The sequence below is a fragment of the Chinchilla lanigera genome, unplaced genomic scaffold, assembly GCF_000276665.1.
Source record: "Chinchilla lanigera isolate Chin_1 unplaced genomic scaffold, ChiLan1.0 scaffold00012, whole genome shotgun sequence".
In the NCBI taxonomy this organism is placed as follows: domain Eukaryota; kingdom Metazoa; phylum Chordata; class Mammalia; order Rodentia; family Chinchillidae; genus Chinchilla; species Chinchilla lanigera.
In genome coordinates, this window is record NW_004955413.1 from 2,109,872 (window position 1) to 2,118,021 (window position 8,150).

Genomic DNA, 8,150 nt, shown 5'->3' on the forward strand with positions numbered 1-8,150 from the left:
CAAAACAAAAAGTATTGAAGACTGTTTTCCAGTTTCTTTTTTAAATTCAAGTAATAGTTTTATTGAACTAAAATTTTCATAGTTACAATTTACACAGTGTACAATTCAGTAGATTTTAGCACATTGAGAGTTGTACCAACATGCCTACAATCAAATTTCAACCATTTTTGTTAACCCAAAACAAAACACTATCCATTAGTAGTTATCTCCCAATCCCTATCCCCCGAATCTAGGCAACCACTGAGCTAGATACTCTGTCTTCATAGGTTTTTTCTATTTCCAGTTTAATTCTGACCTGAGTTGCAAGCAATGAGACTGAAACTACTCACTGGGAAAGTGCAGATTTAGATATCCCCTCTGATGCTGTCATAGAACATTGGAGTTCAGAGATAAAGCACAGAGGTTTATTTAGCTGTGTTCCTGGAGGCTGGGGCTCCTGCAGCATGGTGTCCACATCTGCCTTTTTGAGTCTTAGTGCAGTGGAGAGAATTGCATGGGAGACAGACAAGCAACCAGTGCAAGCCTCTTCCTCAACATAGGAACGTGGCACCCTCGTCCTCGCCCTCGTGACCCCCATGACCTCCCAAAGTACCGTTTCTAGGTGTTGCTAACAGTCCCTCTGGGAGTGAAGCATCCAATGCACAAACTTTGGTGGGAACATTTAAGTCATAGCAGTGTGACTTGGTAAGCTTTAAAGGATGCTAGGAATTCCCTTTGTCCCATTCCCCACTGACTTCCTCCATTCTTAGAGACAGTCAGGGGCACAGTTTTTCCTGGGTTTCTGCCCAGTGTGGGCCCTGGCTTCTTGGAGGTCTGTGGGGCCTTTGGCTGCCACTCAGCCCTCCTTGCACCTTTCTTCCATCATGGTGTCCTGTCTCCCATCTCTTCCCATCAGTTTGCTCTCCCAAAGGTGGTGCTGTGGCACCACTGGCTTCTCCACTCAGGGCAAAGGGTGTCCAGGGCTGCCCAAGAGCAGACGCGAGCACTGCCTCCCGCACAGCTGGCCAGGGGCACCTCGGCCCTGAACATGGTCTTTGCAGCTGACCACGAGAAGCCCCAGCCTTGAGGACCTGGAAAGCCCAGATCTCTGTCTGTGTCTCTCTCTGTCTCTGTCTCTGTCTCTCTCTCTCTGTGCGCACATGCACGTGTGCAACCCCTACAGAGCTGCCACCAAAACAGAAATTTCCAGTTGCCTTAGCAGTGATATCCTTACTGTTTTGTCTTAAGCAAGAACTCAGATGGGTGTATCACACCAGATAATTGCTCCCCCAATCTCCCAGAAATGACAGTGGCAAAAACACTGTTAGCTGTGGCTCAGGGTGTCAGACTGGGCCCAGCCTCCTGGTCAAACATGTGGCCACACCCAGAGCCCCAGGCTGCAGCAGCTTTGTGAAGAGGTGGGTCCCAGGGGCCTGGGCAGCTGCAAGGAGGGACAGCAGTGAGTGCCAGCTAGCACAGATGCCCGGATGTTGGGGAACCCAGACCTTTCTGAGAACAGACAGGTTTCTTCCAGCACTGGCCAGTTTAGGAAAATAAGTTTATTCAGACGTTAACGTCTGGCACTGTGGTTTGGAAACAGTAGTTTGACCTTTTTCAAAAATAGAGGGATGGAAAGTTGATCTTTAAAATGAAGGGAAAATATTCAAATGGGCAGTTTCAGGCACACAGGCTGTACAATAGGTTGTACACACATCAGCACAAGTGTTGCCCACATGAAATGGGATACACTTGGCTGCAGACATGGATTGGGATAATCACCTACCTGATTTCTCAGGAGGCTTGCAGGAAGACATCTGGAAGCTTCCACAAGTGAGCGGCTTGCGCAGTACGGGCCTTGGGGCTTCCCTGTGGCCATAGGCCATTCACCCCGCGCCAGCCCACTGAGAGATCAGTAAGACAAAGCCTAACTTGCTGGCCTCCGACTCTATCATTACCCCCAGAGCACCGAGAGCACGCTTATCCAAAATATGCCCTCAGTTTCCTTAGAATGATGTGCTTTGGCCCTGGCAACACCACTCTGGTACATCACTGTTGAGATCCAAGGTGTGACAGGGAGGTTTAAATGTGCAGCTCTTCCTGTGCAGTCCACTAGGGGGCACTAAAGCTACAGATGGGAACCAACCTGCAAGCTGCAGGTAGAGGGGCTGAGCCTACTGCCTGAGAAGCAGGCCACACGCAGCCTTCTGAGCCAAGGCTAGATCCCATACTCGTGGGGATGCTCCCCAGGTCGTCCTCACTGCGGCCACGCTGCCTCCACCCGGGATGGCTGGTGACTCAGTTTGTCACCTTGTCCTGCTCTTCTCATGTCTGATCCAGACATAGCAAACAGGCCACTGGCAGAGCGAACCCAGCCAGAAGACACAGTGAGACTCCCGCGGTGCCTGAAATTGTCCTGGACTTAGGGCTTGCCAATGCCGGAGGACAGCTTTCCTGTGAAAGTCACAGTGCTAAGTCCCAGGGAAAATCTGGGTTCTGAGGACCACAGGCCGAGGGCAGCGAGGACTGCAGCCCAGATACCTGACCACCTCTTCTCCCCGCACCACCCCGCAGATGTGTGAGGTCTTATCTACAAGCCGCAGGGGTCCTGAAAGCCCTGGGTGGACTAGGCTGGAAACTTCCTGGAGAACAGAACAGGCCCAGTTCCTTTCCTTCCCCTCCCTCACCCTCCTCTGCCCTCCGTTCCCACCAGCCCTCTCCGCAGGTGAAAGAACACCTCTGTTCCTCCAGCCATGTAATGCGTACCTCTTGTGGCTTTCGGTGATCAGACATCCCAGGGCAGGACAGAGTTTTGCAATTCCCTCGATACCTAGGCTCTGTCCTATACTGGTGTTGGCAGGAAGACCCGGTGGGTCGGGTAGGTAGGTTAACTATCAACTTTTCCTGTGTGTGCTTCTTTAGTCATTTTGTAGCTCTCCTGGCACCAGGAGAACCCCATGATAGGATACTCCTTAGAGATTTCTGGATCTGTTGACAAAGTGCAAATCTCTGGCTTTTTAGCCAACCGATACATTCGAAGTTGTTCCTGTTCCTCATCCCTTCCTCTGAGCTTTCCAGATGTCTCATTCATTCCTCAGATAAGGGCTGGTTCCAGCCAGGCGTCCCTAGGGAGGGAACACGAGTCAGCAAGTGCTTCTGTAGGACCTACTTTGCCAGCACTGAGGTTCCTTGACCTCAGGCTAATGGCAAAGGCAGATAAGAAGTCCTAGTCTGTCCTGAGGTGGTGCACATCTACAATCCCAGCACTCTGGGAGGCTGAAGCAGTAGGATTGCAAGTTTGAGCCCAGCCTGGGCAATTTAGGAAGACGCTGTCTCAAAATTAAAAAAGAAAGATGGGGAATGTAGCTGAGTTGCAAGGGCTCTGGGTTCAATCCCCAGTAGTGGGGAAAAGCATGAACAAAAACTCAGTCCAACTGCAATAGAATCGCTAAGATGGTGGTCTTCAGTGGAGTTCTCCTGGCCTGTGCACTAGGCTGGTGAACTTGTGCACATCACTTATCTGCCCAAGTAACTCACAGTGACTCAGTTTCTTTGTCTGTGAAATAGAATTAAATAGTAACAGTACTTCCCTCCAAGCTTGTCAGAATTAAGTGAGTGAACTCATTTTGTTTTTGGTTTTTTTTTTTTTTCTGTTTTTCTACGGTACCGGGAACCGAACTCATGACCTTGCGCTTGCCAGGCAGGCGCTTTTGCCACTGAGCTAAATCCCCAGCCCGAGTGAACTCACTTTGACAAACACTGCCTGGCACACAGTATTTGATCAGGGTCAGCTGTCACCATGGGCTAAAGCAGAGTGTTTGCTAGACCCTTGGCTCAGTTTTTTTACAAAGTAATTTTTACACACAGGTACTCAATATTGCCAGCTTAGGACCCAGAGATAGATTTAAATACTTAGCAGCGAAACGCATCTTGTAGTTTTAGGAGGATCTTTACACACTTCTGAGGTAACCCTCATGAGGGAGGGGGGTCCCCCATTTTGCAGCTGAGTGAGCTGAGGGTCCCACAGCTCGCCAAAGTTAGCTCAGAATAAGGGGTCTCAGCTCGAAGAAAACAGAGGGGCTGGAATTGGAGTCCAGGTGTGACTGATTTAAAATCTAATGCATTTCATTGCTCGGGGCTACTTTATTTCCATTTGTCTCCTGAGAGCTGAACTGAAAAAGACTTTTAGCACACTGAGTTGGGTGGGTGATGGTGGTTGCCATGTGGGGGATCCGACAGATAGATCCCACATTCTCGTGTACGCGGAGCATCGAGTTGCAAAGCATACGCTGGCCGCAGCTGTGTGCGGGAGTCACGAACAGAGACATGGAGAGCAGAAAGGAGCAGCTGCACCGCTGCCGACAAACCAGCCTCTCTGGCTCAGACGAGAGAGCGAAGGGCTCGCACATCCTCTGATCTGGAGCCACATGGAAGGCTCCTGCGCTATTGTCCCAGCCCAAGTGGGCGGAAGGGAGAGAACTCCTCAGCCCCCGATATCCTGTCTGTGCCAAAGTCATCTGCAGATGGAGTGCCATTTTTACTATTACTTTTTTCTTTTGGGGGTGTGTGTATTACTTTTGTTGACAACAAAGTCCAGGAAGAAAATCCAGGGCCTCCCTTACAGCTGAGAGTGACCTGGATTTACTTCCAGGGTAGCCACCCTTCCCTCCCTGATCTCCACCTCGGCCCTTGATCTTCACAGATACTCCATTCAGGCTCCCCCCAGGACATGTGATTTATAGGTGTGTGACCAGCAGGCTTCCTGGCTCATGAACTCGTGCATGCAAAAATAGAACTATTGCCCGGCCTGGTGGCTCACACCTGTAATCCCAGCACTCCAGAGGCTGAGGCAGGAGGATCCTTTCTAGTATTCCTTCCCAAACAATTTAGAAATATGTCTGAAAAAGAATTACTTTGATAGAGTAAAGCATAGAGGTTATAGCCCTCTTATTTCTAGAATGATAGGAATTGAACCTACCCCAAAGAACTCACAATTCCCTGTGCTACCTGTACACCAGACCCTAATAGTAAGGTCAGCTAAATAAGCCAGTACTCTGAAAATGTTGGTTTGTATCCTCCCCTTACTAGTTAACTTCATTGCAGCTATGACAGTCTACACTACCCTATTCATAGGAACACTAATCACCCTGTTAAGCTCCCACTGGTTATTAATAGGAATCAGATTAGAAATAAGCATACTAGCAATCAGCCCTATCTTAATAAATAAAACAAAACCCCATCAACAGACAAACCTGTGCTATAAAATGAGCTCAAGGCCAGCCTGAACTGCACAGCAAGACCCTGTCTCAAAAAAAACAAAAAAAAAGACACATGGTTACTCTCCTTTCCAGGCCAGGTTTGCTTAGCCATGCATGGCATTCAGGGTGAGGATGGAGACCAAGGGTGAGACTGTGGTTTGCTGTGCAACCCTTAGAAGATCGTTGACTTTGTTTTTGGGACGATCTTTCTATGTAGCCCAGGCTGGCCTTGAACTCACAACAATCCTCCTGCCTCAGCCTCCCAAATGCTGGGATTATAGGTGTGCACCACCACACCCGGCAGGATAAGTGACTTTTGTATACTGACATAAGCAAATTCTTAAATTCTTTTGCCTAACATTTGTAGGAAGAAATTTTAAGCAAGTGGGCACTGGTCATTCTTTTAAAACTTTGCCATTAAGTTAAAATGAAAGCAAACCTTAGATTAAACTGTGCAGCGCACAAACCAGGGATGGTGTGCATCTTGTAATCCCAACACTTGGGAGGCTGAGGCAGGAGGCTTGCTTTGAGTTTGAGGCCAGCCTGGGCTACATAGTGGGACCCTGTCTCAAAAAACCAAAAACTAAAAATAAAAAACTGTACAGCACACACATGCATGTGGCTGACAAGAGGTAGTCTCAGTCATCAGCAGGATCTGCTCAGCAATGCTCTGCCAGCCCCAGGCTACCTTGACCAGCACTTGGCTTCACTGTTCCTCCGCAAGGCAGGAGTCACAAAGGTAAGTCATCCCTAGAGTCAGCAGCAGGAAGCCTGCAAGCCTCGGCACCCTGGGCTGGACAAAGGCCTGGTAGAGAGGCGAGACTGCAGTGCCCTGGGATTCTGCATTTGTCCCGAAGATGTCCGTGGAAGCCAGATGCCTGCAACTCAGTTTCACAAAGGTCCCTTTTGAGTAACTTTCACTGTGAGTTTTGAGCAGCCACAACTGTCACCAATAAAACCTCATTTCTGAAACTCCCAATAGTGACTGATTAATTATTCATTACTGACCCACATGCAGATAACTGACACTCTTGGGGACCACAGGGTCTCTCTATTAGAATGCCAGCTGACCAGCCTGGACTGCACCTTCTTGATTAGACCGTGTTGCAGGCTCTGTGTCTGTGCCCTCCCAAACTCCCACGTGCAGGTTAGGGCTGTCAGAAGGTGAGCAGGTCGTGGGCAGGGTCCTCATGATGCGCCTCGCACGCTCACAGAAGGACCCTGAGTGTTAGCTCTCCTGCCCGTCTTACCCCAGTCGAGGCTGCACATCACAGCTTTCACCAGAACCGCACCACGCTGGCTCCTGGCTTTTAGATGTTCAGTCTCCAGAACTGTGAGAAATCAATGCTGGCTGTTTGAAGCCACTGGGCTGATGGTATTTTGTTGCTACACTCTGAGCTGATCGAGCCACACTGTCTACACAACCTTCCTGTTTGGCTACTTAAATTATACCCAGATAGGCTGGGTGCTCTGAGACATTTTAAAGAAAATGGCAAACATTTAACTGTGGCTTTCTCAACGACTTTTGTGCTACTCTTGGATGCAAAAGAGACGTTCTGCCACTCCCAAACTTGGGGCTGGGCCCCAGAGATCGCCCCGGGCTCTGTCCTGAGACTGTGCAAAGTCACTGTGGCTAGGGTCTCACTGTCTCCACAGCTCCCTCTGGGAGGACGCTGTGCACCGTTTCCTCCCAACCCCCCAGATTATGCTACCTTATTTAAAAAAAAATTATAACTTTATTTTTTGGAAACAGGTTCTCTATGTGTAGTTCAGGCTGGCCTTGAGCTCACAATAATCCTCCTGCTTCAGCCTCCCAGATGTGTACCAGCATGCCCGACTATGCAAATTTTAAGACATCACACCTCCAGTTTGTTCCTGTTCGCTGGAGACCCAGGAACATCTGTGCTCTTTCATTTTTTCTCCAAACTCCCTTCTTCCCCACTCAGCCCTGAGAATATATCCAGTCCAAAAGAAGAAGACGTGGTCCTTTCCTCTGTCTCTCGGACCTGTCTGTGTCCAGGTTGCTCTCATTAACCCCAGGAAGAGATTGTCTCTTTTTTTGGCTTTTTATGGTCAACCTCCTTGCTGTAAGAAACACAAGACGAAAGAAGATAAAGGACCCAAAAGTGATGGGGACACATAGCAGAAAAAGACACTATCACTGTTCCACACAATCTTATTCTGCTGAGGGAGGCGACTGGGAAGTAGCCAGCAGGGTGGGCAAGTGGGGGTGATCCAGCAATCACAGAATCTGGGACCTAGGCACAAAAACAGTTCCCACTGTCCTGACGCCAGAGCCAGTCAGAAAGTGCTACCTTCCGCAGGGATGGAGAGTAGGTTGAATGAACTCCCTGTCAGTAACTGGTGGGTTGTGGTGGCACCTGCCTGCAATCCACCCACTAACCCCCCAACCCCCAACCCCCTCTCCCTGCACTCAGGATTGTTGTGAGTTCTAGGCCAGCCTGGGCTACAAAGTGAGTTCAAGGCCAGCCTGAACTGCGTAGTGAGACCCTGTCTCAAAAAGACAAAAAAAGTACGAATCAGAACAAGATAAGGATGTCTTGCAGGGCGTGGTGGCCTCCCACTTGGGAGGCTGAAGCAAGAGGATCTTTGCAAGTTGGGAGGCTGAAGCAGGAGGATCTTTGTGCATTTGAGACCAGCCTGGACTACAAAGTGAGCTCAAGGCCAGCCTGAATTTTTGGTCTCAAGAAGACCAAAAAAAAGGGATGTTTTGCTCTCCCCACTCCTCTTCAGTCTCATTCTACAAACATTGGCCAGAGCAATTAGACAAGAGAAAGATGTAAAAGGGACACAGGTAGGGAAGGAGGAAGTTAAACCATCATTCCTTGCAGGTGACTTCATCCTTCATATGGAAGACCTCCAAAACTCTACCAAAGGCTCCTAGAATTAATAACC